The sequence below is a fragment of the Hyla sarda genome, unplaced genomic scaffold, assembly GCF_029499605.1.
Source record: "Hyla sarda isolate aHylSar1 unplaced genomic scaffold, aHylSar1.hap1 scaffold_340, whole genome shotgun sequence".
NCBI lineage: Eukaryota > Metazoa > Chordata > Amphibia > Anura > Hylidae > Hyla > Hyla sarda.
Genome location: NW_026610153.1, coordinates 71129 through 97350, shown reverse-complemented (window position 1 = coordinate 97350; position 26222 = coordinate 71129). Strand labels below are relative to the sequence as shown.

Here is a 26222-nt window from a genome sequence, read left to right as displayed (position 1 = left end):
TTGATACCGTTTGGGGACAGCCAAGGAGGCATCTGCAGGCAACAAAGGTAGGTGTGTGCTTGTGTGTGTGTTTCCTATGCAGATCCTAAGCCCAGTGTCACATGCAAGTAGGAGGAGTAAGAAGGGTTCCTGGCAAATCCGGGTTATGGATTGCATTTAAAAAGGCCCCGTGGGAGTGCAATGGGCCCCTGTCTTGCTGCTTAGCAATAATGGTATGGGTTTAGGTTCTGCTGTGTGTACTGGTGGTTGACTGCCCCCCAGCCCAGAGTGTGCATGGAAAATTGTCTGGCAGCCTCCCTGACAGCAAGCAGTGATAGTGCCCATGAAGGGCACCTTGTTGGGCCCGCCCCTTTCACGGTTATCGCTTCTCGGCCTTTTGGCTAAGATCAAGTGTAGTATCTGTTCTTATCAGTTTAATATCTGATACGTCCCCTATCTGGGGACCATATATTAAATGGATTTTTGAGAACGGGGTCCGATTTCGAAGCTTGCTTCCGTCGCCCTATGCATTGACCCGATATGGCAGTATCTTCGGGTACAGTGCACCACCCCCTTACAGGGTTAAAAAGAAAGATTCCTACTTTCATTGCTACCTGCTTGCTGGCTAGCCAGCTAGCCAGCCCTGTGGGCCTTGCTGCTGCTGCAGCCAAAAAACAAAAGGTGGTGCTGCTGCTGCTTCTGCTGCTTCTGCTTCTGCTTGTGTCTGGCCGCTGTTGGAGCGTCCAGGCACAGGACTTCTGCTGCTGCTGACTAAATGGCCTCCTTAATTGGATCATTTGAGTAGCCAGCACACCTGTGCAGGTAGGGCATGACATGATAGGCAGCTGCCTTGATAGCGGGTGGGTGCTGAATGTTCCTAATTGACAAAATAAGATTAATGCTTATGAAGAAATATAAAATCTCATCCCTTCCCCAATATCGCGCCACACCCCTACCCCTTAATTCCCTGGTTGAACTTGATGGACATATGTCTTTTTTCGACCGTACTAACTATGTAACTATGTAACATAACATGGGGGGGGGGTCTCCTGGCTGTTCACACAGGTGTGTCATTGCTGTACATTGACCATGCATTGCTTCTGTGGTATTGCAAAGGCAAAGACAAATGCTTCCAGCCATCCATTGCACTAATGGATTGGTCATCAGCTGGCTGTCTATGTCCCGCATCAATATAGACCAAAGTACAGAGGGTTAGGCTATGCTATTGTGCACCTACCTGATGCATCAGAAGGTGCGAGGCCCTTGCTAAATTCTGTGCACAGACTTTGAGATCTATACTTTAGACTGTATCTAAACCTGCTCCAACATGGACTGACATTCTGGCCTACTTTCAGCCGATGCGACTTGTCTGTCGCTGAACAGTCGCTTTTTATGTATTCAGCACCTATGTATAATGTTGTAAAAATGCTCTAGAAGCTAAAGTCGCAGAAATGTCACACATATTTGGCCTGCAACTTTCTGTGCGACAAATTCAGACAGGAAAAATCAGTATAAATCCTTAGAAAATTATCCCCCAGTGTCTCCATCTGCTGGCGGTATTGAATAAGCATTGCTGCACTGATGGGGTATGCATTAGACGAAAAAAAGAAGAAAAAGAAGAATAATACGCCCAGAAAAGAGGCGAAAAGGAGAAAAACGTAAAAAAACGTGAAAAAAAAGTAAGAGGAAGAGAAGGGAAAAAAAGGTGGAAATGGGTTTAAAAGTGATTTCGGCGGAGAAATATATATATATATATATATATATATATATATATATATATATATACGCGCACACACACACATATATATATAAACGTATTCTCCGTTGAGATATTGCAGCCGCTGCTGTGTCCAGGCCCAGGAGCCTTAGCACTGTGCTGTGATGTCACTCAATACCACTGACATCACTAGGTGTAAACAACATCTCTCCTTTGCTGTGTATGTGACTATGGAGCTGTTTGGTGATGTCGTCTATTATGGCCTTCATAGAAGCAACAGGAGATTGTTGCATCCATCTAGAACCCTCAGAACTACAGTGCTATGATGTCACTCACTTCCACAGGCCTTGCAGAGTGTAAACAACAACAACCCAGCTTTGTTGTGTATGTAACCATAGGGATTTGTGATGTCACCTAGAACCTTCACAGCAGCGACAGCTTTATGAGGAGCATCAGCACTGCTCTGCCTGAGCAGAACCATCACCGCCATAGGTTGTCAAATAACCCGGGTTTAACCCACACAGGTAAGTCCAATGGGGTGCAGGCATGTCCTCTATGCTTACAGCTTCCCGTGGGTGTTGGTTTGATACCGTTTGGGGACAGCCAAGGAGGCATCTGCAGGCAACAAAGGTAGGTGTGTGCTTGTGTGTGTGTTTCCTATGCAGATCCTAAGCCCAGTGTCACATGCAAGTAGGAGGAGTAAGAAGGGTTCCTGGCAAATCCGGGTTATGGATTGCATTTAAAAAGGCCCCGTGGGAGTGCAATGGGCCCCTGTCTTGCTGCTTAGCAATAATGGTATGGGTTTAGGTTCTGCTGTGTGTACTGGTGGTTGACTGCCCCCCAGCCCAGAGTGTGCATGGAAAATTGTCTGGCAGCCTCCCTGACAGCAAGCAGTGATAGTGCCCATGAAGGGCACCTTGTTGGGCCCGCCCCTTTCACGGTTATCGCTTCTCGGCCTTTTGGCTAAGATCAAGTGTAGTATCTGTTCTTATCAGTTTAATATCTGATACGTCCCCTATCTGGGGACCATATATTAAATGGATTTTTGAGAACGGGGGCCGATTTCGAAGCTTGCTTCCGTCGCCCTATGCATTGACCCGATATGGCAGTATCTTCGGGTACAGTGCACCACCCCCTTACAGGGTTAAAAAGAAAGATTCCTACTTTCATTGCTACCTGCTTGCTGGCTAGCCAGCTAGCCAGCCCTGTGGGCCTTGCTGCTGCTGCAGCCAAAAAACAAAAGGTGGTGCTGCTGCTGCTTCTGCTGCTTCTGCTTGTGTCTGGCCGCTGTTGGAGCGTCCAGGCACAGGACTTCTGCTGCTGCTGACTAAATGGCCTCCTTAATTGGATCATTTGAGTAGCCAGCACACCTGTGCAGGTAGGGCATGACATGATAGGCAGCTGCCTTGATAGCGGGTGGGTGCTGAATGTTCCTAATTGACAAAATAAGATTAATGCTTATGAAGAAATATAAAATCTCATCCCTTCCCCAATATCGCGCCACACCCCTACCCCTTAATTCCCTGGTTGAACTTGATGGACATATGTCTTTTTTCGACCGTACTAACTATGTAACTATGTAACATAACATGGGGGGGGGGGGTCTCCTGGCTGTTCACACAGGTGTGTCATTGCTGTACATTGACCATGCATTGCTTCTGTGGTATTGCAAAGGCAAAGACAAATGCTTCCAGCCATCCATTGCACTAATGGATTGGTCATCAGCTGGCTGTCTATGTCCCGCATCAATATAGACCAAAGTACAGAGGGTTAGGCTATGCTATTGTGCACCTACCTGATGCATCAGAAGGTGCGAGGCCCTTGCTAAATTCTGTGCACAGACTTTGAGATCTATACTTTAGACTGTATCTAAACCTGCTCCAACATGGACTGACATTCTGGCCTACTTTCAGCCGATGCGACTTGTCTGTCGCTGAACAGTCGCTTTTTATGTATTCAGCACCTATGTATAATGTTGTAAAAATGCTCTAGAAGCTAAAGTCGCAGAAATGTCACACATATTTGGCCTGCAACTTTCTGTGCGACAAATTCAGACAGGAAAAATCAGTATAAATCCTTAGAAAATTATCCCCCAGTGTCTCCATCTGCTGGCGGTATTGAATAAGCATTGCTGCACTGATGGGGTATGCATTAGACGAAAAAAAAGAAGAAAAAGAAGAATAATACGCCCAGAAAAGAGGCGAAAAGGAGAAAAACGTAAAAAAACGTGAAAAAAAAGTAAGAGGAAGAGAAGGGAAAAAAAGGTGGAAATGGGTTTAAAAGTGATTTCGGCGGAGAAATATATATATATATATATATATATATATATATATATATATATATACGCGCACACACACACATATATATAAACGTATTCTCCGTTGAGATATTGCAGCCGCTGCTGTGTCCAGGCCCAGGAGCCTTAGCACTGTGCTGTGATGTCACTCAATACCACTGACATCACTAGGTGTAAACAACATCTCTCCTTTGCTGTGTATGTGACTATGGAGCTGTTTGGTGATGTCGTCTATTATGGCCTTCATAGAAGCAACAGGAGATTGTTGCATCCATCTAGAACCCTCAGAACTACAGTGCTATGATGTCACTCACTTCCACAGGCCTTGCAGAGTGTAAACAACAACAACCCAGCTTTGTTGTGTATGTAACCATAGGGATTTGTGATGTCACCTAGAACCTTCACAGCAGCGACAGCTTTATGAGGAGCATCAGCACTGCTCTGCCTGAGCAGAACCATCACCGCCATAGGTTGTCAAATAACCCGGGTTTAACCCACACAGGTAAGTCCAATGGGGTGCAGGCATGTCCTCTATGCTTACAGCTTCCCGTGGGTGTTGGTTTGATACCGTTTGGGGACAGCCAAGGAGGCATCTGCAGGCAACAAAGGTAGGTGTGTGCTTGTGTGTGTGTTTCCTATGCAGATCCTAAGCCCAGTGTCACATGCAAGTAGGAGGAGTAAGAAGGGTTCCTGGCAAATCCGGGTTATGGATTGCATTTAAAAAGGCCCCGTGGGAGTGCAATGGGCCCCTGTCTTGCTGCTTAGCAATAATGGTATGGGTTTAGGTTCTGCTGTGTGTACTGGTGGTTGACTGCCCCCCAGCCCAGAGTGTGCATGGAAAATTGTCTGGCAGCCTCCCTGACAGCAAGCAGTGATAGTGCCCATGAAGGGCACCTTGTTGGGCCCGCCCCTTTCACGGTTATCGCTTCTCGGCCTTTTGGCTAAGATCAAGTGTAGTATCTGTTCTTATCAGTTTAATATCTGATACGTCCCCTATCTGGGGACCATATATTAAATGGATTTTTGAGAACGGGGGCCGATTTCGAAGCTTGCTTCCGTCGCCCTATGCATTGACCCGATATGGCAGTATCTTCGGGTACAGTGCACCACCCCCTTACAGGGTTAAAAAGAAAGATTCCTACTTTCATTGCTACCTGCTTGCTGGCTAGCCAGCTAGCCAGCCCTGTGGGCCTTGCTGCTGCTGCAGCCAAAAAACAAAAGGTGGTGCTGCTGCTACTTCTGCTGCTTCTGCTTCTGCTTGTGTCTGGCCGCTGTTGGAGCGTCCAGGCACAGGACTTCTGCTGCTGCTGACTAAATGGCCTCCTTAATTGGATCATTTGAGTAGCCAGCACACCTGTGCAGGTAGGGCATGACATGATAGGCAGCTGCCTTGATAGCGGGTGGGTGCTGAATGTTCCTAATTGACAAAATAAGATTAATGCTTATGAAGAAATATAAAATCTCATCCCTTCCCCAATATCGCGCCACACCCCTACCCCTTAATTCCCTGGTTGAACTTGATGGACATATGTCTTTTTTCGACCGTACTAACTATGTAACTATGTAACATAACATGGGGGGGGGGGGTCTCCTGGCTGTTCACACAGGTGTGTCATTGCTGTACATTGACCATGCATTGCTTCTGTGGTATTTCAAAGGCAAAGACAAATGCTTCCAGCCATCCATTGCACTAATGGATTGGTCATCAGCTGGCTGTCTATGTCCCGCATCAATATAGACCAAAGTACAGAGGGTTAGGCTATGCTATTGTGCACCTACCTGATGCATCAGAAGGTGCGAGGCCCTTGCTAAATTCTGTGCACAGACTTTGAGATCTATACTTTAGACTGTATCTAAACCTGCTCCAACATGGACTGACATTCTGGCCTACTTTCAGCCGATGCGACTTGTCTGTCGCTGAACAGTCGCTTTTTATGTATTCAGCACCTATGTATAATGTTGTAAAAATGCTCTAGAAGCTAAAGTCGCAGAAATGTCACACATATTTGGCCTGCAACTTTCTGTGCGACAAATTCAGACAGGAAAAATCAGTATAAATCCTTAGAAAATTATCCCCCAGTGTCTCCATCTGCTGGCGGTATTGAATAAGCATTGCTGCACTGATGGGGTATGCATTAGACGAAAAAAAAGAAGAAAAAGAAGAATAATACGCCCAGAAAAGAGGCGAAAAGGAGAAAAACGTAAAAAAACGTGAAAAAAAAGTAAGAGGAAGAGAAGGGAAAAAAAGGTGGAAATGGGTTTAAAAGTGATTTCGGCGGAGAAATATATATATATATATATATATATATATATATATATATATATATACGCGCACACACACACATATATATAAACGTATTCTCCGTTGAGATATTGCAGCCGCTGCTGTGTCCAGGCCCAGGAGCCTTAGCACTGTGCTGTGATGTCACTCAATACCACTGACATCACTAGGTGTAAACAACATCTCTCCTTTGCTGTGTATGTGACTATGGAGCTGTTTGGTGATGTCGTCTATTATGGCCTTCATAGAAGCAACAGGAGATTGTTGCATCCATCTAGAACCCTCAGAACTACAGTGCTATGATGTCACTCACTTCCACAGGCCTTGCAGAGTGTAAACAACAACAACCCAGCTTTGTTGTGTATGTAACCATAGGGATTTGTGATGTCACCTAGAACCTTCACAGCAGCGACAGCTTTATGAGGAGCATCAGCACTGCTCTGCCTGAGCAGAACCATCACCGCCATAGGTTGTCAAATAACCCGGGTTTAACCCACACAGGTAAGTCCAATGGGGTGCAGGCATGTCCTCTATGCTTACAGCTTCCCGTGGGTGTTGGTTTGATACCGTTTGGGGACAGCCAAGGAGGCATCTGCAGGCAACAAAGGTAGGTGTGTGCTTGTGTGTGTGTTTCCTATGCAGATCCTAAGCCCAGTGTCACATGCAAGTAGGAGGAGTAAGAAGGGTTCCTGGCAAATCCGGGTTATGGATTGCATTTAAAAAGGCCCCGTGGGAGTGCAATGGGCCCCTGTCTTGCTGCTTAGCAATAATGGTATGGGTTTAGGTTCTGCTGTGTGTACTGGTGGTTGACTGCCCCCCAGCCCAGAGTGTGCATGGAAAATTGTCTGGCAGCCTCCCTGACAGCAAGCAGTGATAGTGCCCATGAAGGGCACCTTGTTGGGCCCGCCCCTTTCACGGTTATCGCTTCTCGGCCTTTTGGCTAAGATCAAGTGTAGTATCTGTTCTTATCAGTTTAATATCTGATACGTCCCCTATCTGGGGACCATATATTAAATGGATTTTTGAGAACGGGGGCCGATTTCGAAGCTTGCTTCCGTCGCCCTATGCATTGACCCGATATGGCAGTATCTTCGGGTACAGTGCACCACCCCCTTACAGGGTTAAAAAGAAAGATTCCTACTTTCATTGCTACCTGCTTGCTGGCTAGCCAGCTAGCCAGCCCTGTGGGCCTTGCTGCTGCTGCAGCCAAAAAACAAAAGGTGGTGCTGCTGCTACTTCTGCTGCTTCTGCTTCTGCTTGTGTCTGGCCGCTGTTGGAGCGTCCAGGCACAGGACTTCTGCTGCTGCTAACTAAATGGCCTCCTTAATTGGATCATTTGAGTAGCCAGCACACCTGTGCAGGTAGGGCATGACATGATAGGCAGCTGCCTTGATAGCGGGTGGGTGCTGAATGTTCCTAATTGACAAAATAAGATTAATGCTTATGAAGAAATATAAAATCTCATCCCTTCCCCAATATCGCGCCACACCCCTACCCCTTAATTCCCTGGTTGAACTTGATGGACATATGTCTTTTTTCGACCGTACTAACTATGTAACTATGTAACATAACATGGGGGGGGGGGGGGTCTCCTGGCTGTTCACACAGGTGTGTCATTGCTGTACATTGACCATGCATTGCTTCTGTGGTATTGCAAAGGCAAAGACAAATGCTTCCAGCCATCCATTGCACTAATGGATTGGTCATCAGCTGGCTGTCTATGTCCCGCATCAATATAGACCAAAGTACAGAGGGTTAGGCTATGCTATTGTGCACCTACCTGATGCATCAGAAGGTGCGAGGCCCTTGCTAAATTCTGTGCACAGACTTTGAGATCTATACTTTAGACTGTATCTAAACCTGCTCCAACATGGACTGACATTCTGGCCTACTTTCAGCCGATGCGACTTGTCTGTCGCTGAACAGTCGCTTTTTATGTATTCAGCACCTATGTATAATGTTGTAAAAATGCTCTAGAAGCTAAAGTCGCAGAAATGTCACACATATTTGGCCTGCAACTTTCTGTGCGACAAATTCAGACAGGAAAAATCAGTATAAATCCTTAGAAAATTATCCCCCAGTGTCTCCATCTGCTGGCGGTATTGAATAAGCATTGCTGCACTGATGGGGTATGCATTAGACGAAAAAAAAGAAGAAAAAGAAGAATAATACGCCCAGAAAAGAGGCGAAAAGGAGAAAAACGTAAAAAAACGTGAAAAAAAAGTAAGAGGAAGAGAAGGGAAAAAAGGTGGAAATGGGTTTAAAAGTGATTTCGGCGGAGAAATATATATATATATATATATATATATATATATATATATACGCGCACACACACACATATATATAAACGTATTCTCCGTTGAGATATTGCAGCCGCTGCTGTGTCCAGGCCCAGGAGCCTTAGCACTGTGCTGTGATGTCACTCAATACCACTGACATCACTAGGTGTAAACAACATCTCTCCTTTGCTGTGTATGTGACTATGGAGCTGTTTGGTGATGTCGTCTATTATGGCCTTCATAGAAGCAACAGGAGATTGTTGCATCCATCTAGAACCCTCAGAACTACAGTGCTATGATGTCACTCACTTCCACAGGCCTTGCAGAGTGTAAACAACAACAACCCAGCTTTGTTGTGTATGTAACCATAGGGATTTGTGATGTCACCTAGAACCTTCACAGCAGCGACAGCTTTATGAGGAGCATCAGCACTGCTCTGCCTGAGCAGAACCATCACCGCCATAGGTTGTCAAATAACCCGGGTTTAACCCACACAGGTAAGTCCAATGGGGTGCAGGCATGTCCTCTATGCTTACAGCTTCCCGTGGGTGTTGGTTTGATACCGTTTGGGGACAGCCAAGGAGGCATCTGCAGGCAACAAAGGTAGGTGTGTGCTTGTGTGTGTGTTTCCTATGCAGATCCTAAGCCCAGTGTCACATGCAAGTAGGAGGAGTAAGAAGGGTTCCTGGCAAATCCGGGTTATGGATTGCATTTAAAAAGGCCCCGTGGGAGTGCAATGGGCCCCTGTCTTGCTGCTTAGCAATAATGGTATGGGTTTAGGTTCTGCTGTGTGTACTGGTGGTTGACTGCCCCCCAGCCCAGAGTGTGCATGGAAAATTGTCTGGCAGCCTCCCTGACAGCAAGCAGTGATAGTGCCAATGAAGGGCACCTTGTTGGGCCCGCCCCTTTCACGGTTATCGCTTCTCGGCCTTTTGGCTAAGATCAAGTGTAGTATCTGTTCTTATCAGTTTAATATGTGATACGTCCCCTATCTGGGGACCATATATTAAATGGATTTTTGAGAACGGGGGCCGATTTCGAAGCTTGCTTCCGTCGCCCTATGCATTGACCCGATATGGCAGTATCTTCGGGTACAGTGCACCACCCCCTTACAGGGTTAAAAAGAAAGATTCCTACTTTCATTGCTACCTGCTTGCTGGCTAGCCAGCTAGCCAGCCCTGTGGGCCTTGCTGCTGCTGCAGCCAAAAAACAAAAGGTGGTGCTGCTGCTGCTGCTTCTGCTTCTGCTTGTGTCTGGCCGCTGTTGGAGCGTCCAGGCACAGGACTTCTGCTGCTGCTAACTAAATGGCCTCCTTAATTGGATCATTTGAGTAGCCAGCACACCTGTGCAGGTAGGGCATGACATGATAGGCAGCTGCCTTGATAGCGGGTGGGTGCTGAATGTTCCTAATTGACAAAATAAGATTAATGCTTATGAAGAAATATAAAATCTCATCCCTTCCCCAATATCGCGCCACACCCCTACCCCTTAATTCCCTGGTTGAACTTGATGGACATATGTCTTTTTTCGACCGTACTAACTATGTAACTATGTAACATAACATGGGGGGGGGGGGGGGGTCTCCTGGCTGTTCACACAGGTGTGTCATTGCTGTACATTGACCATGCATTGCTTCTGTGGTATTGCAAAGGCAAAGACAAATGCTTCCAGCCATCCATTGCACTAATGGATTGGTCATCAGCTGGCTGTCTATGTCCCGCATCAATATAGACCAAAGTACAGAGGGTTAGGCTATGCTATTGTGCACCTACCTGATGCATCAGAAGGTGCGAGGCCCTTGCTAAATTCTGTGCACAGACTTTGAGATCTATACTTTAGACTGTATCTAAACCTGCTCCAACATGGACTGACATTCTGGCCTACTTTCAGCCGATGCGACTTGTCTGTCGCTGAACAGTCGCTTTTTATGTATTCAGCACCTATGTATAATGTTGTAAAAATGCTCTAGAAGCTAAAGTCGCAGAAATGTCACACATATTTGGCCTGCAACTTTCTGTGCGACAAATTCAGACAGGAAAAATCAGTATAAATCCTTAGAAAATTATCCCCCAGTGTCTCCATCTGCTGGCGGTATTGAATAAGCATTGCTGCACTGATGGGGTATGCATTAGACGAAAAAAAAGAAGAAAAAGAAGAATAATACGCCCAGAAAAGAGGCGAAAAGGAGAAAAACGTAAAAAAACGTGAAAAAAAAGTAAGAGGAAGAGAAGGGAAAAAAAGGTGGAAATGGGTTTAAAAGTGATTTCGGCGGAGAAATATATATATATATATATATATATATATATATATATATATATATATATATATATATATATATACGCGCACACACACACATATATATATAAACGTATTCTCCGTTGAGATATTGCAGCCGCTGCTGTGTCCAGGCCCAGGAGCCTTAGCACTGTGCTGTGATGTCACTCAATACCACTGACATCACTAGGTGTAAACAACATCTCTCCTTTGCTGTGTATGTGACTATGGAGCTGTTTGGTGATGTCGTCTATTATGGCCTTCATAGAAGCAACAGGAGATTGTTGCATCCATCTAGAACCCTCAGAACTACAGTGCTATGATGTCACTCACTTCCACAGGCCTTGCAGAGTGTAAACAACAACAACCCAGCTTTGTTGTGTATGTAACCATAGGGATTTGTGATGTCACCTAGAACCTTCACAGCAGCGACAGCTTTATGAGGAGCATCAGCACTGCTCTGCCTGAGCAGAACCATCACCGCCATAGGTTGTCAAATAACCCGGGTTTAACCCACACAGGTAAGTCCAATGGGGTGCAGGCATGTCCTCTATGCTTACAGCTTCCCGTGGGTGTTGGTTTGATACCGTTTGGGGACAGCCAAGGAGGCATCTGCAGGCAACAAAGGTAGGTGTGTGCTTGTGTGTGTGTTTCCTATGCAGATCCTAAGCCCAGTGTCACATGCAAGTAGGAGGAGTAAGAAGGGTTCCTGGCAAATCCGGGTTATGGATTGCATTTAAAAAGGCCCCGTGGGAGTGCAATGGGCCCCTGTCTTGCTGCTTAGCAATAATGGTATGGGTTTAGGTTCTGCTGTGTGTACTGGTGGTTGACTGCCCCCCAGCCCAGAGTGTGCATGGAAAATTGTCTGGCAGCCTCCCTGACAGCAAGCAGTGATAGTGCCCATGAAGGGCACCTTGTTGGGCCCGCCCCTTTCACGGTTATCGCTTCTCGGCCTTTTGGCTAAGATCAAGTGTAGTATCTGTTCTTATCAGTTTAATATGTGATACGTCCCCTATCTGGGGACCATATATTAAATGGATTTTTGAGAACGGGGGCCGATTTCGAAGCTTGCTTCCGTCGCCCTATGCATTGACCCGATATGGCAGTATCTTCGGGTACAGTGCACCACCCCCTTACAGGGTTAAAAAGAAAGATTCCTACTTTCATTGCTACCTGCTTGCTGGCTAGCCAGCTAGCCAGCCCTGTGGGCCTTGCTGCTGCTGCAGCCAAAAAACAAAAGGTGGTGCTGCTGCTGCTGCTTCTGCTTCTGCTTGTGTCTGGCCGCTGTTGGAGCGTCCAGGCACAGGACTTCTGCTGCTGCTAACTAAATGGCCTCCTTAATTGGATCATTTGAGTAGCCAGCACACCTGTGCAGGTAGGGCATGACATGATAGGCAGCTGCCTTGATAGCGGGTGGGTGCTGAATGTTCCTAATTGACAAAATAAGATTAATGCTTATGAAGAAATATAAAATCTCATCCCTTCCCCAATATCGCGCCACACCCCTACCCCTTAATTCCCTGGTTGAACTTGATGGACATATGTCTTTTTTCGACCGTACTAACTATGTAACTATGTAACATAACATGGGGGGGGGGGGGGGTCTCCTGGCTGTTCACACAGGTGTGTCATTGCTGTACATTGACCATGCATTGCTTCTGTGGTATTGCAAAGGCAAAGACAAATGCTTCCAGCCATCCATTGCACTAATGGATTGGTCATCAGCTGGCTGTCTATGTCCCGCATCAATATAGACCAAAGTACAGAGGGTTAGGCTATGCTATTGTGCACCTACCTGATGCATCAGAAGGTGCGAGGCCCTTGCTAAATTCTGTGCACAGACTTTGAGATCTATACTTTAGACTGTATCTAAACCTGCTCCAACATGGACTGACATTCTGGCCTACTTTCAGCCGATGCGACTTGTCTGTCGCTGAACAGTCGCTTTTTATGTATTCAGCACCTATGTATAATGTTGTAAAAATGCTCTAGAAGCTAAAGTCGCAGAAATGTCACACATATTTGGCCTGCAACTTTCTGTGCGACAAATTCAGACAGGAAAAATCAGTATAAATCCTTAGAAAATTATCCCCCAGTGTCTCCATCTGCTGGCGGTATTGAATAAGCATTGCTGCACTGATGGGGTATGCATTAGACGAAAAAAAAGAAGAAAAAGAAGAATAATACGCCCAGAAAAGAGGCGAAAAGGAGAAAAACGTAAAAAAACGTGAAAAAAAAGTAAGAGGAAGAGAAGGGAAAAAAGGTGGAAATGGGTTTAAAAGTGATTTCGGCGGAGAAATATATATATATATATATATATATATATATATACGCGCACACACACACATATATATAAACGTATTCTCCGTTGAGATATTGCAGCCGCTGCTGTGTCCAGGCCCAGGAGCCTTAGCACTGTGCTGTGATGTCACTCAATACCACTGACATCACTAGGTGTAAACAACATCTCTCCTTTGCTGTGTATGTGACTATGGAGCTGTTTGGTGATGTCGTCTATTATGGCCTTCATAGAAGCAACAGGAGATTGTTGCATCCATCTAGAACCCTCAGAACTACAGTGCTATGATGTCACTCACTTCCACAGGCCTTGCAGAGTGTAAACAACAACAACCCAGCTTTGTTGTGTATGTAACCATAGGGATTTGTGATGTCACCTAGAACCTTCACAGCAGCGACAGCTTTATGAGGAGCATCAGCACTGCTCTGCCTGAGCAGAACCATCACCGCCATAGGTTGTCAAATAACCCGGGTTTAACCCACACAGGTAAGTCCAATGGGGTGCAGGCATGTCCTCTATGCTTACAGCTTCCCGTGGGTGTTGGTTTGATACCGTTTGGGGACAGCCAAGGAGGCATCTGCAGGCAACAAAGGTAGGTGTGTGCTTGTGTGTGTGTTTCCTATGCAGATCCTAAGCCCAGTGTCACATGCAAGTAGGAGGAGTAAGAAGGGTTCCTGGCAAATCCGGGTTATGGATTGCATTTAAAAAGGCCCCGTGGGAGTGCAATGGGCCCCTGTCTTGCTGCTTAGCAATAATGGTATGGGTTTAGGTTCTGCTGTGTGTACTGGTGGTTGACTGCCCCCCAGCCCAGAGTGTGCATGGAAAATTGTCTGGCAGCCTCCCTGACAGCAAGCAGTGATAGTGCCCATGAAGGGCACCTTGTTGGGCCCGCCCCTTTCACGGTTATCGCTTCTCGGCCTTTTGGCTAAGATCAAGTGTAGTATCTGTTCTTATCAGTTTAATATCTGATACGTCCCCTATCTGGGGACCATATATTAAATGGATTTTTGAGAACGGGGGCCGATTTCGAAGCTTGCTTCCGTCGCCCTATGCATTGACCCGATATGGCAGTATCTTCGGGTACAGTGCACCACCCCCTTACAGGGTTAAAAAGAAAGATTCCTACTTTCATTGCTACCTGCTTGCTGGCTAGCCAGCTAGCCAGCCCTGTGGGCCTTGCTGCTGCTGCAGCCAAAAAACAAAAGGTGGTGCTGCTGCTGCTTCTGCTGCTTCTGCTGCTTCTGCTTCTGCTTGTGTCTGGCCGCTGTTGGAGCGTCCAGGCACAGGACTTCTGCTGCTGCTGACTAAATGGCCTCCTTAATTGGATCATTTGAGTAGCCAGCACACCTGTGCAGGTAGGGCATGACATAATAGGCAGCTGCCTTGATAGCGGGTGGGTGCTGAATGTTCCTAATTGACAAAATAAGATTAATGCTTATGAAGAAATATAAAATCTCATCCCTTCCCCAATATCGCGCCACACCCCTACCCCTTAATTCCCTGGTTGAACTTGATGGACATATGTCTTTTTTCGACCGTACTAACTATGTAACTATGTAACATAACATGGGGGGGGGGGGGGGGTCTCCTGGCTGTTCACACAGGTGTGTCATTGCTGTACATTGACCATGCATTGCTTCTGTGGTATTGCAAAGGCAAAGACAAATGCTTCCAGCCATCCATTGCACTAATGGATTGGTCATCAGCTGGCTGTCTATGTCCCGCATCAATATAGACCAAAGTACAGAGGGTTAGGCTATGCTATTGTGCACCTACCTGATGCATCAGAAGGTGCGAGGCCCTTGCTAAATTCTGTGCACAGACTTTGAGATCTATACTTTAGACTGTATCTAAACCTGCTCCAACATGGACTGACATTCTGGCCTACTTTCAGCCGATGCGACTTGTCTGTCGCTGAACAGTCGCTTTTTATGTATTCAGCACCTATGTATAATGTTGTAAAAATGCTCTAGAAGCTAAAGTCGCAGAAATGTCACACATATTTGGCCTGCAACTTTCTGTGCGACAAATTCAGACAGGAAAAATCAGTATAAATCCTTAGAAAATTATCCCCCAGTGTCTCCATCTGCTGGCGGTATTGAATAAGCATTGCTGCACTGATGGGGTATGCATTAGACGAAAAAAAAGAAGAAAAAGAAGAATAATACGCCCAGAAAAGAGGCGAAAAGGAGAAAAACGTAAAAAAACGTGAAAAAAAAGTAAGAGGAAGAGAAGGGAAAAAAAGGTGGAAATGGGTTTAAAAGTGATTTCGGCGGAGAAATATATATATATATATATATATATATATTTATATATACGCGCACACACACACATATATATAAACGTATTCTCCGTTGAGATATTGCAGCCGCTGCTGTGTCCAGGCCCAGGAGCCTTAGCACTGTGCTGTGATGTCACTCAATACCACTGACATCACTAGGTGTAAACAACATCTCTCCTTTGCTGTGTATGTGACTATGGAGCTGCTTGGTGATGTCGTCTATTATGGCCTTCATAGAAGCAACAGGAGATTGTTGCATCCATCTAGAACCCTCAGAACTACAGTGCTATGATGTCACTCACTTCCACAGGCCTTGCAGAGTGTAAACAACAACAACCCAGCTTTGTTGTGTATGTAACCATAGGGATTTGTGATGTCACCTAGAACCTTCACAGCAGCGACAGCTTTATGAGGAGCATCAGCACTGCTCTGCCTGAGCAGAACCATCACCGCCATAGGTTGTCAAATAACCCGGGTTTAACCCACACAGGTAAGTCCAATGGGGTGCAGGCATGTCCTCTATGCTTACAGCTTCCCGTGGGTGTTGGTTTGATACCGTTTGGGGACAGCCAAGGAGGCATCTGCAGGCAACAAAGGTAGGTGTGTGCTTGTGTGTGTGTTTCCTATGCAGATCCTAAGCCCAGTGTCACATGCAAGTAGGAGGAGTAAGAAGGGTTCCTGGCAAATCCGGGTTATGGATTGCATTTAAAAAGGCCCCGTGGGAGTGCAATGGGCCCCTGTCTTTCTGCTTAGCAATAATGGTATGGGTTTAGGTTCTGCTGTGTGTACTGGTGGTTGACTGCCCCCCAGCCCAGAGTGTGCATGGAAAATTGTCTGGCAGCCTCCCTGACAGCAAGCAGTGATAGTGCCCATGAAGGGCACCTTGTTGGGCCCGCCCCTTTCACGGTTATCGCTTCTCGGCCTTTTGGCTAAGATCAAGTGTAGTATCTGTTCTTATCAGTTTAATATCTGATACGTCCCCTATCTGGGGACCATATATTAAATGGATTTTTGAGAACGGGGGCCGATTTCGAAGCTTGCTTCTGTCGCCCTATGCATTGACCCGATATGGCAGTATCTTCGGGTACAGTGCACCACCCCCTTACAGGGTTAAAAAGAAAGATTCCTACTTTCATTGCTACCTGCTTGCTGGCTAGCCAGCTAGCCAGCCCTGTGGGCCTTGCTGCTGCTGCAGCCAAAAAACAAAAGGTGGTGCTGCTGCTGCTTCTGCTGCTTCTGCTTCTGCTTGTGTCTGGCCGCTGTTGGAGCGTCCAGGCACAGGACTTCTGCTGCTGCTGACTAAATGGCCTCCTTAATTGGATCATTTGAGTAGCCAGCACACCTGTGCAGGTAGGGCATGACATGATAGGCAGCTGCCTTGATAGCGGGTGGGTGCTGAATGTTCCTAATTGACAAAATAAGATTAATGCTTATGAAGAAATATAAAATCTCATCCCTTCCCCAATATCGCGCCACACCCCTACCCCTTAATTCCCTGGTTGAACTTGATGGACATATGTCTTTTTTCGACCGTACTAACTATGTAACTATGTAACATAACATGGGGGGGGGGGGGTCTCCTGGCTGTTCACACAGGTGTGTCATTGCTGTACATTGACCATGCATTGCTTCTGTGGTATTGCAAAGGCAAAGACAAATGCTTCCAGCCATCCATTGCACTAATGGATTGGTCATCAGCTGGCTGTCTATGTACCGCATCAATATAGACCAAAGTACAGAGGGTTAGGCTATGCTATTGTGCACCTACCTGATGCATCAGAAGGTGCGAGGCCCTTGCTAAATTCTGTGCACAGACTTTGAGATCTATACTTTAGACTGTATCTAAACCTGCTCCAACATGGACTGACATTCTGGCCTACTTTCAGCCGATGCGACTTGTCTGTCGCTGAACAGTCGCTTTTTATGTATTCAGCACCTATGTATAATGTTGTAAAAATGCTCTAGAAGCTAAAGTCGCAGAAATGTCACACATATTTGGCCTGCAACTTTCTGTGCGACAAATTCAGACAGGAAAAATCAGTATAAATCCTTCGAAAATTATCCCCCAGTGTCTCCATCTGCTGGCGGTATTGAATAAGCATTGCTGCACTGATGGGGTATGCATTAGACGAAAAAAAAGAAGAAAAAGAAGAATAATACGCCCAGAAAAGAGGCGAAAAGGAGAAAAACGTAAAAAAACGTGAAAAAAAAGTAAGAGGAAGAGAAGGGAAAAAAAGGTGGAAATGGGTTTAAAAGTGATTTCGGCGGAGAAATATATATATATATATATATATATATATATATATATATATACGCGCACACACACACATATATATAAACGTATTCTCCGTTGAGATATTGCAGCCGCTGCTGTGTCCAGGCCCAGGAGCCTTAGCACTGTGCTGTGATGTCACTCAATACCACTGACATCACTAGGTGTAAACAACATCTCTCCTTTGCTGTGTATGTGACTATGGAGCTGTTTGGTGATGTCGTCTATTATGGCCTTCATAGAAGCAACAGGAGATTGTTGCATCCATCTAGAACCCTCAGAACTACAGTGCTATGATGTCACTCACTTCCACAGGCCTTGCAGAGTGTAAACAACAACAACCCAGCTTTGTTGTGTATGTAACCATAGGGATTTGTGATGTCACCTAGAACCTTCACAGCAGCGACAGCTTTATGAGGAGCATCAGCACTGCTCTGCCTGAGCAGAACCATCACCGCCATAGGTTGTCAAATAACCCGGGTTTAACCCACACAGGTAAGTCCAATGGGGTGCAGGCATGTCCTCTATGCTTACAGCTTCCCGTGGGTGTTGGTTTGATACCGTTTGGGGACAGCCAAGGAGGCATCTGCAGGCAACAAAGGTAGGTGTGTGCTTGTGTGTGTTTCCTATGCAGATCCTAAGCCCAGTGTCACATGCAAGTAGGAGGAGTAAGAAGGGTTCCTGGCAAATCCGGGTTATGGATTGCATTTAAAAAGGCCCCGTGGGAGTGCAATGGGCCCCTGTCTTGCTGCTTAGCAATAATGGTATGGGTTTAGGTTCTGCTGTGTGTACTGGTGGTTGACTGCCCCCCAGCCCAGAGTGTGCATGGAAAATTGTCTGGCAGCCTCCCTGACAGCAAGCAGTGATAGTGCCCATGAAGGGCACCTTGTTGGGCCCGCCCCTTTCACGGTTATCGCTTCTCGGCCTTTTGGCTAAGATCAAGTGTAGTATCTGTTCTTATCAGTTTAATATCTGATACGTCCCCTATCTGGGGACCATATATTAAATGGATTTTTGAGAACGGGGGCCGATTTCGAAGCTTGCTTCCGTCGCCCTATGCATTGACCCGATATGGCAGTATCTTCGGGTACAGTGCACCACCCCCTTACAGGGTTAAAAAGAAAGATTCCTACTTTCATTGCTACCTGCTTGCTGGCTAGCCAGCTAGCCAGCCCTGTGGGCCTTGCTGCTGCTGCAGCCAAAAAACAAAAGGTGGTGCTGCTGCTGCTTCTGCTGCTTCTGCTTCTGCTTGTGTCTGGCCGCTGTTGGAGCGTCCAGGCACAGGACTTCTGCTGCTGCTGACTAAATGGCCTCCTTAATTGGATCATTTGAGTAGCCAGCACACCTGTGCAGGTAGGGCATGACATGATAGGCAGCTGCCTTGATAGCGGGTGGGTGCTGAATGTTCCTAATTGACAAAATAAGATTAATGCTTATGAAGAAATATAAAATCTCATCCCTTCCCCAATATCGCGCCACACCCCTACCCCTTAATTCCCTGGTTGAACTTGATGGACATATGTCTTTTTTCGACCGTACTAACTATGTAACTATGTAACATAACATGGGGGGGGGGGGGGGGGTCTCCTGGCTGTTCACACAGGTGTGTCATTGCTGTACATTGACCATGCATTGCTTCTGTGGTATTGCAAAGGCAAAGACAAATGCTTCCAGCCATCCATTGCACTAATGGATTGGTCATCAGCTGGCTGTCTATGTCCCGCATCAATATAGACCAAAGTACAGAGGGTTAGGCTATGCTATTGTGCACCTACCTGATGCATCAGAAGGTGCGAGGCCCTTGCTAAATTCTGTGCACAGACTTTGAGATCTATACTTTAGACTGTATCTAAACCTGCTCCAACATGGACTGACATTCTGGCCTACTTTCAGCCGATGCGACTTGTCTGTCGCTGAACAGTCGCTTTTTATGTATTCAGCACCTATGTATAATGTTGTAAAAATGCTCTAGAAGCTAAAGTCGCAGAAATGTCACACATATTTGGCCTGCAACTTTCTGTGCGACAAATTCAGACAGGAAAAATCAGTATAAATCCTTAGAAAATTATCCCCCAGTGTCTCCATCTGCTGGCGGTATTGAATAAGCATTGCTGCACTGATGGGGTATGCATTAGACGAAAAAAAAGAAGAAAAAGAAGAATAATACGCCCAGAAAAGAGGCGAAAAGGAGAAAAACGTAAAAAAACGTGAAAAAAAAGTAAGAGGAAGAGAAGGGAAAAAAAGGTGGAAATGGGTTTAAAAGTGATTTCGGCGGAGAAATATATATATATATATATATATATATATATATATATATACGCGCACACACACACATATATATAAACGTATTCTCCGTTGAGATATTGCAGCCGCTGCTGTGTCCAGGCCCAGGAGCCTTAGCACTGTGCTGTGATGTCACTCAATACCACTGACATCACTAGGTGTAAACAACATCTCTCCTTTGCTGTGTATGTGACTATGGAGCTGTTTGGTGATGTCGTCTATTATGGCCTTCATAGAAGCAACAGGAGATTGTTGCATCCATCTAGAACCCTCAGAACTACAGTGCTATGATGTCACTCACTTCCACAGGCCTTGCAGAGTGTAAACAACAACAACCCAGCTTTGTTGTGTATGTAACCATAGGGATTTGTGATGTCACCTAGAACCTTCACAGCAGCGACAGCTTTATGAGGAGCATCAGCACTGCTCTGCCTGAGCAGAACCATCACCGCCATAGGTTGTCAAATAACCCGGGTTTAACCCACACAGGTAAGTCCAATGGGGTGCAGGCATGTCCTCTATGCTTACAGCTTCCCGTGGGTGTTGGTTTGATACCGTTTGGGGACAGCCAAGGAGGCATCTGCAGGCAACAAAGGTAGGTGTGTGCTTGTGTGTGTGTTTCCTATGCAGATCCTAAGCCCAGTGTCACATGCAAGTAGGAGGAGTAAGAAGGGTTCCTGGCAAATCCGGGTTATGGATTGCATTTAAAAAGGCCCCGTGGGAGTGCAATGGGCCCCTGTCTTGCTGCTTAGCAATAATGGTATGGGTTTAGGTTCTGCTGTGTGTACTGGTGGTTGACTGCCCCCCAGCCCAGAGTGTGCATGGAAAATTGTCTGGCAGCCTCCCTGACAGCAAGCAGTGATAGTGCCCATGAAGGGCACCTTGTTGGGCCCGCCCCTTTCACGGTTATCGCTTCTCGGCCTTTTGGCTAAGATCAAGTGTAGTATCTGTTCTTATCAGTTTAATATCTGATACGTCCCCTATCTGGGGACCATATATTAAATGGATTTTTGAGAACGGGGGCCGATTTCGAAGCTTGCTTCCGTCGCCCTATGCATTGACCCGATATGGCAGTATCTTCGGGTACAGTGCACCACCCCCTTACAGGGTTAAAAAGAAAGATTCCTACTTTCATTGCTACCTGCTTGCTGGCTAGCCAGCTAGCCAGCCCTGTGGGCCTTGCTGCTGCTGCAGCCAAAAAACAAAAGGTGGTGCTGCTGCTGCTTCTGCTGCTTCTGCTTGTGTCTGGCCGCTGTTGGAGCGTCCAGGCACAGGACTTCTGCTGCTGCTGACTAAATGGCCTCCTTAATTGGATCATTTGAGTAGCCAGCACACCTGTGCAGGTAGGGCATGACATGATAGGCAGCTGCCTTGATAGCGGGTGGGTGCTGAATGTTCCTAATTGACAAAATAAGATTAATGCTTATGAAGAAATATAAAATCGCATCCCTTCCCCAATATCGCGCCACACCCCTACCCCTTAATTCCCTGGTTGAACTTGATGGACATATGTCTTTTTTCGACCGTACTAACTATGTAACTATGTAACATAACATGGGGGGGGGGGGGGGGTCTCCTGGCTGTTCACACAGGTGTGTCATTGCTGTACATTGACCATGCATTGCTTCTGTGGTATTGCAAAGGCAAAGACAAATGCTTCCAGCCATCCATTGCACTAATGGATTGGTCATCAGCTGGCTGTCTATGTCCCGCATCAATATAGACCAAAGTACAGAGGGTTAGGCTATGCTATTGTGCACCTACCTGATGCATCAGAAGGTGCGAGGCCCTTGCTAAATTCTGTGCACAGACTTTGAGATCTATACTTTAGACTGTATCTAAACCTGCTCCAACATGGACTGACATTCTGGCCTACTTTCAGCCGATGCGACTTGTCTGTCGCTGAACAGTCGCTTTTTATGTATTCAGCACCTATGTATAATGTTGTAAAAATGCTCTAGAAGCTAAAGTCGCAGAAATGTCACACATATTTGGCCTGCAACTTTCTGTGCGACAAATTCAGACAGGAAAAATCAGTATAAATCCTTAGAAAATTATCCCCCAGTGTCTCCATCTGCTGGCGGTATTGAATAAGCATTGCTGCACTGATGGGGTATGCATTAGACGAAAAAAAAGAAGAAAAAGAAGAATAATACGCCCAGAAAAGAGGCGAAAAGGAGAAAAACGTAAAAAAACGTGAAAAAAAAGTAAGAGGAAGAGAAGGGAAAAAAAGGTGGAAATGGGTTTAAAAGTGATTTCGGCGGAGAAATATATATATATATATATATATATATATACGCGCACACACACACATATATATAAACGTATTCTCCGTTGAGATATTGCAGCCGCTGCTGTGTCCAGGCCCAGGAGCCTTAGCACTGTGCTGTGATGTCACTCAATACCACTGACATCACTAGGTGTAAACAACATCTCTCCTTTGCTGTGTATGTGACTATGGAGCTGTTTGGTGATGTCGTCTATTATGGCCTTCATAGAAGCAACAGGAGATTGTTGCATCCATCTAGAACCCTCAGAACTACAGTGCTATGATGTCACTCACTTCCACAGGCCTTGCAGAGTGTAAACAACAACAACCCAGCTTTGTTGTGTATGTAACCATAGGGATTTGTGATGTCACCTAGAACCTTCACAGCAGCGACAGCTTTATGAGGAGCATCAGCACTGCTCTGCCTGAGCAGAACCATCACCGCCATAGGTTGTCAAATAACCCGGGTTTAACCCACACAGGTAAGTCCAATGGGGTGCAGGCATGTCCTCTATGCTTACAGCTTCCCGTGGGTGTTGGTTTGATACCGTTTGGGGACAGCCAAGGAGGCATCTGCAGGCAACAAAGGTAGGTGTGTGCTTGTGTGTGTGTTTCCTATGCAGATCCTAAGCCCAGTGTCACATGCAAGTAGGAGGAGTAAGAAGGGTTCCTGGCAAATCCGGGTTATGGATTGCATTTAAAAAGGCCCCGTGGGAGTGCAATGGGCCCCTGTCTTGCTGCTTAGCAATAATGGTATGGGTTTAGGTTCTGCTGTGTGTACTGGTGGTTGACTGCCCCCCAGCCCAGAGTGTGCATGGAAAATTGTCTGGCAGCCTCCCTGACAGCAAGCAGTGATAGTGCCCATGAAGGGCACCTTGTTGGGCCCGCCCCTTTCACGGTTATCGCTTCTCGGCCTTTTGGCTAAGATCAAGTGTAGTATCTGTTCTTATCAGTTTAATATCTGATACGTCCCCTATCTGGGGACCATATATTAAATGGATTTTTGAGAACGGGGTCCGATTTCGAAGCTTGCTTCCGTCGCCCTATGCATTGACCCGATATGGCAGTATCTTCGGGTACAGTGCACCACCCCCTTACAGGGTTAAAAAGAAAGATTCCTACTTTCATTGCTACCTGCTTGCTGGCTAGCCAGCTAGCCAGCCCTGTGGGCCTTGCTGCTGCTGCAGCCAAAAAACAAAAGGTGGTGCTGCTGCTGCTTCTGCTGCTTCTGCTTCTGCTTGTGTCTGGCCGCTGTTGGAGCGTCCAGGCACAGGACTTCTGCTGCTGCTGACTAAATGGCCTCCTTAATTGGATCATTTGAGTAGCCAGCACACCTGTGCAGGTAGGGCATGACATGATAGGCAGCTGCCTTGATAGCGGGTGGGTGCTGAATGTTCCTAATTGACAAAATAAGATTAATGCTTATGAAGAAATATAAAATCTCATCCCTTCCCCAATATCGCGCCACACCCCTACCCCTTAATTCCCTGGTTGAACTTGATGGACATATGTCTTTTTTCGACCGTACTAACTATGTAACTATGTAACATAACATGGGGGGGGGGGGGGGGTCTCCTGGCTGTTCACACAGGTGTGTCATTGCTGTACATTGACCATGCATTGCTTCTGTGGTATTGCAAAGGCAAAGACAAATGCTTCCAGCCATCCATTGCACTAATGGATTGGTCATCAGCTGGCTGTCTATGTCCCGCATCAATATAGACCAAAGTACAGAGGGTTAGGCTATGCTATTGTGCACCTACCTGATGCATCAGAAGGTGCGAGGCCCTTGCTAAATTCTGTGCACAGACTTTGAGATCTATACTTTAGACTGTATCTAAACCTGCTCCAACATGGACTGACATTCTGGCCTACTTTCAGCCGATGCGACTTGTCTGTCGCTGAACAGTCGCTTTTTATGTATTCAGCACCTATGTATAATGTTGTAAAAATGCTCTAGAAGCTAAAGTCGCAGAAATGTCACACATATTTGGCCTGCAACTTTCTGTGCGACAAATTCAGACAGGAAAAATCAGTATAAATCCTTAGAAAATTATCCCCCAGTGTCTCCATCTGCTGGCGGTATTGAATAAGCATTGCTGCACTGATGGGGTATGCATTAGACGAAAAAAAAGAAGAAAAAGAAGAATAATACGCCCAGAAAAGAGGCGAAAAGGAGAAAAACGTAAAAAAACGTGAAAAAAAAGTAAGAGGAAGAGAAGGGAAAAAAAGGTGGAAATGGGTTTAAAAGTGATTTCGGCGGAGAAATATATATATATATATATATATATATATATATATATATATATATACGCGCACACACACACATATATATAAACGTATTCTCCGTTGAGATATTGCAGCCGCTGCTGTGTCCAGGCCCAGGAGCCTTAGCACTGTGCTGTGATGTCACTCAATACCACTGACATCACTAGGTGTAAACAACATCTCTCCTTTGCTGTGTATGTGACTATGGAGCTGTTTGGTGATGTCGTCTATTATGGCCTTCATAGAAGCAACAGGAGATTGTTGCATCCATCTAGAACCCTCAGAACTACAGTGCTATGATGTCACTCACTTCCACAGGCCTTGCAGAGTGTAAACAACAACAACCCAGCTTTGTTGTGTATGTAACCATAGGGATTTGTGATGTCACCTAGAACCTTCACAGCAGCGACAGCTTTATGAGGAGCATCAGCACTGCTCTGCCTGAGCAGAACCATCACCGCCATAGGTTGTCAAATAACCCGGGTTTAACCCACACAGGTAAGTCCAATGGGGTGCAGGCATGTCCTCTATGCTTACAGCTTCCCGTGGGTGTTGGTTTGATACTGTTTGGGGACAGCCAAGGAGGCATCTGCAGGCAACAAAGGTAGGTGTGTGCTTGTGTGTGTGTTTCCTATGCAGATCCTAAGCCCAGTGTCACATGCAAGTAGGAGGAGTAAGAAGGGTTCCTGGCAAATCCGGGTTATGGATTGCATTTAAAAAGGCCCCGTGGGAGTGCAATGGGCCCCTGTCTTGCTGCTTAGCAATAATGGTATGGGTTTAGGTTCTGCTGTGTGTACTGGTGGTTGACTGCCCCCCAGCCCAGAGTGTGCATGGAAAATTGTCTGGCAGCCTCCCTGACAGCAAGCAGTGATAGTGCCCATGAAGGGCACCTTGTTGGGCCCGCCCCTTTCACGGTTATCGCTTCTCGGCCTTTTGGCTAAGATCAAGTGTAGTATCTGTTCTTATCAGTTTTATATCTGATACGTCCCCTATCTGGGGACCATATATTAAATGGATTTTTGAGAACGGGGGCCGATTTCGAAGCTTGCTTCCGTCGCCCTATGCATTGACCCGATATGGCAGTATCTTCGGGTACAGTGCACCACCCCCTTACAGGGTTAAAAAGAAAGATTCCTACTTTCATTGCTACCTGCTTGCTGGCTAGCCAGCTAGCCAGCCCTGTGGGCCTTGCTGCTGCTGCAGCCAAAAAACAAAAGGTGGTGCTGCTGCTGCTTCTGCTGCTTCTGCTTGTGTCTGGAATACTTGTGAGAAAAAAGACCAATGGATCCAGGCGCTGCTCTATCCAGGTATACACAGGATGCAGGTAAGTGTTCTTAATCAAGCAATTTTATTGAACACAAAACAACAAAAGGATCATGACGCGTTTCATTAATTGCTCCACACGGTTTGTTGTTTATCTCCTTGTGTGTCCATGTGGCCTACAGTACGTGGGTCGTACTACCCAATGCCTCAGGGAGAGGATCAACAAACATCGTAGCAATGCAAATTTAGGGTTCACCTTGCATAGTGTATCTCGGCATCTGCTGACCCACCATCAGTCTGATTTCAGTTGCATGAAACTTCAGGCTATAGAAAATATTGCACTTGATAATTCCCAGAGATTCAGCTTATTGAGAAGGAGAGAGAATTTCTGGATCTTTAAACTCCGTACCCTTGTACCGTCTGGTTTGAATGAGTTGGTGGAGACTGCCTTGTGATATTGC

At 46.1% G+C, this 26222-nt stretch overlaps 12 non-coding genes across 12 annotated transcripts; all 12 read left to right on the top strand.

The window, feature by feature from the left end:
* Positions 1 to 360: 360 nt before the first annotated feature.
* On the top strand, positions 361 to 551 carry LOC130330785 (U2 spliceosomal RNA). Its single transcript, XR_008873848.1, has one exon. It is a non-coding gene; the product is annotated as a U2 spliceosomal RNA (small nuclear RNA).
* A 2088-nt stretch (positions 552 to 2639) lies between these two features.
* On the top strand, positions 2640 to 2830 carry LOC130330837 (U2 spliceosomal RNA). Its single transcript, XR_008873879.1, has one exon. It is a non-coding gene; the product is annotated as a U2 spliceosomal RNA (small nuclear RNA).
* Positions 2831 to 4913: 2083 nt separating this feature from the next.
* LOC130330836 (U2 spliceosomal RNA) lies at positions 4914 to 5104 on the top strand. The gene has a single exon (XR_008873878.1). It is a non-coding gene; the product is annotated as a U2 spliceosomal RNA (small nuclear RNA).
* A 2089-nt stretch (positions 5105 to 7193) lies between these two features.
* Positions 7194 to 7384, top strand: LOC130330835 (U2 spliceosomal RNA). Its single transcript, XR_008873877.1, has one exon. It is a non-coding gene; the product is annotated as a U2 spliceosomal RNA (small nuclear RNA).
* Positions 7385 to 9468: 2084 nt separating this feature from the next.
* LOC130330789 (U2 spliceosomal RNA) lies at positions 9469 to 9659 on the top strand. Its single transcript, XR_008873852.1, has one exon. It is a non-coding gene; the product is annotated as a U2 spliceosomal RNA (small nuclear RNA).
* A 2107-nt stretch (positions 9660 to 11766) lies between these two features.
* LOC130330788 (U2 spliceosomal RNA) lies at positions 11767 to 11957 on the top strand. The gene has a single exon (XR_008873851.1). It is a non-coding gene; the product is annotated as a U2 spliceosomal RNA (small nuclear RNA).
* A 2073-nt stretch (positions 11958 to 14030) lies between these two features.
* On the top strand, positions 14031 to 14221 carry LOC130330833 (U2 spliceosomal RNA). Its single transcript, XR_008873876.1, has one exon. It is a non-coding gene; the product is annotated as a U2 spliceosomal RNA (small nuclear RNA).
* Positions 14222 to 16315: 2094 nt separating this feature from the next.
* Positions 16316 to 16506, top strand: LOC130330842 (U2 spliceosomal RNA). The gene has a single exon (XR_008873884.1). It is a non-coding gene; the product is annotated as a U2 spliceosomal RNA (small nuclear RNA).
* A 2084-nt stretch (positions 16507 to 18590) lies between these two features.
* Positions 18591 to 18781, top strand: LOC130330832 (U2 spliceosomal RNA). Its single transcript, XR_008873875.1, has one exon. It is a non-coding gene; the product is annotated as a U2 spliceosomal RNA (small nuclear RNA).
* A 2088-nt stretch (positions 18782 to 20869) lies between these two features.
* LOC130330831 (U2 spliceosomal RNA) lies at positions 20870 to 21060 on the top strand. Its single transcript, XR_008873874.1, has one exon. It is a non-coding gene; the product is annotated as a U2 spliceosomal RNA (small nuclear RNA).
* A 2071-nt stretch (positions 21061 to 23131) lies between these two features.
* On the top strand, positions 23132 to 23322 carry LOC130330784 (U2 spliceosomal RNA). Its single transcript, XR_008873847.1, has one exon. It is a non-coding gene; the product is annotated as a U2 spliceosomal RNA (small nuclear RNA).
* A 2093-nt stretch (positions 23323 to 25415) lies between these two features.
* Positions 25416 to 25606, top strand: LOC130330782 (U2 spliceosomal RNA). The gene has a single exon (XR_008873845.1). It is a non-coding gene; the product is annotated as a U2 spliceosomal RNA (small nuclear RNA).
* Positions 25607 to 26222: the final 616 nt, after the last annotated feature.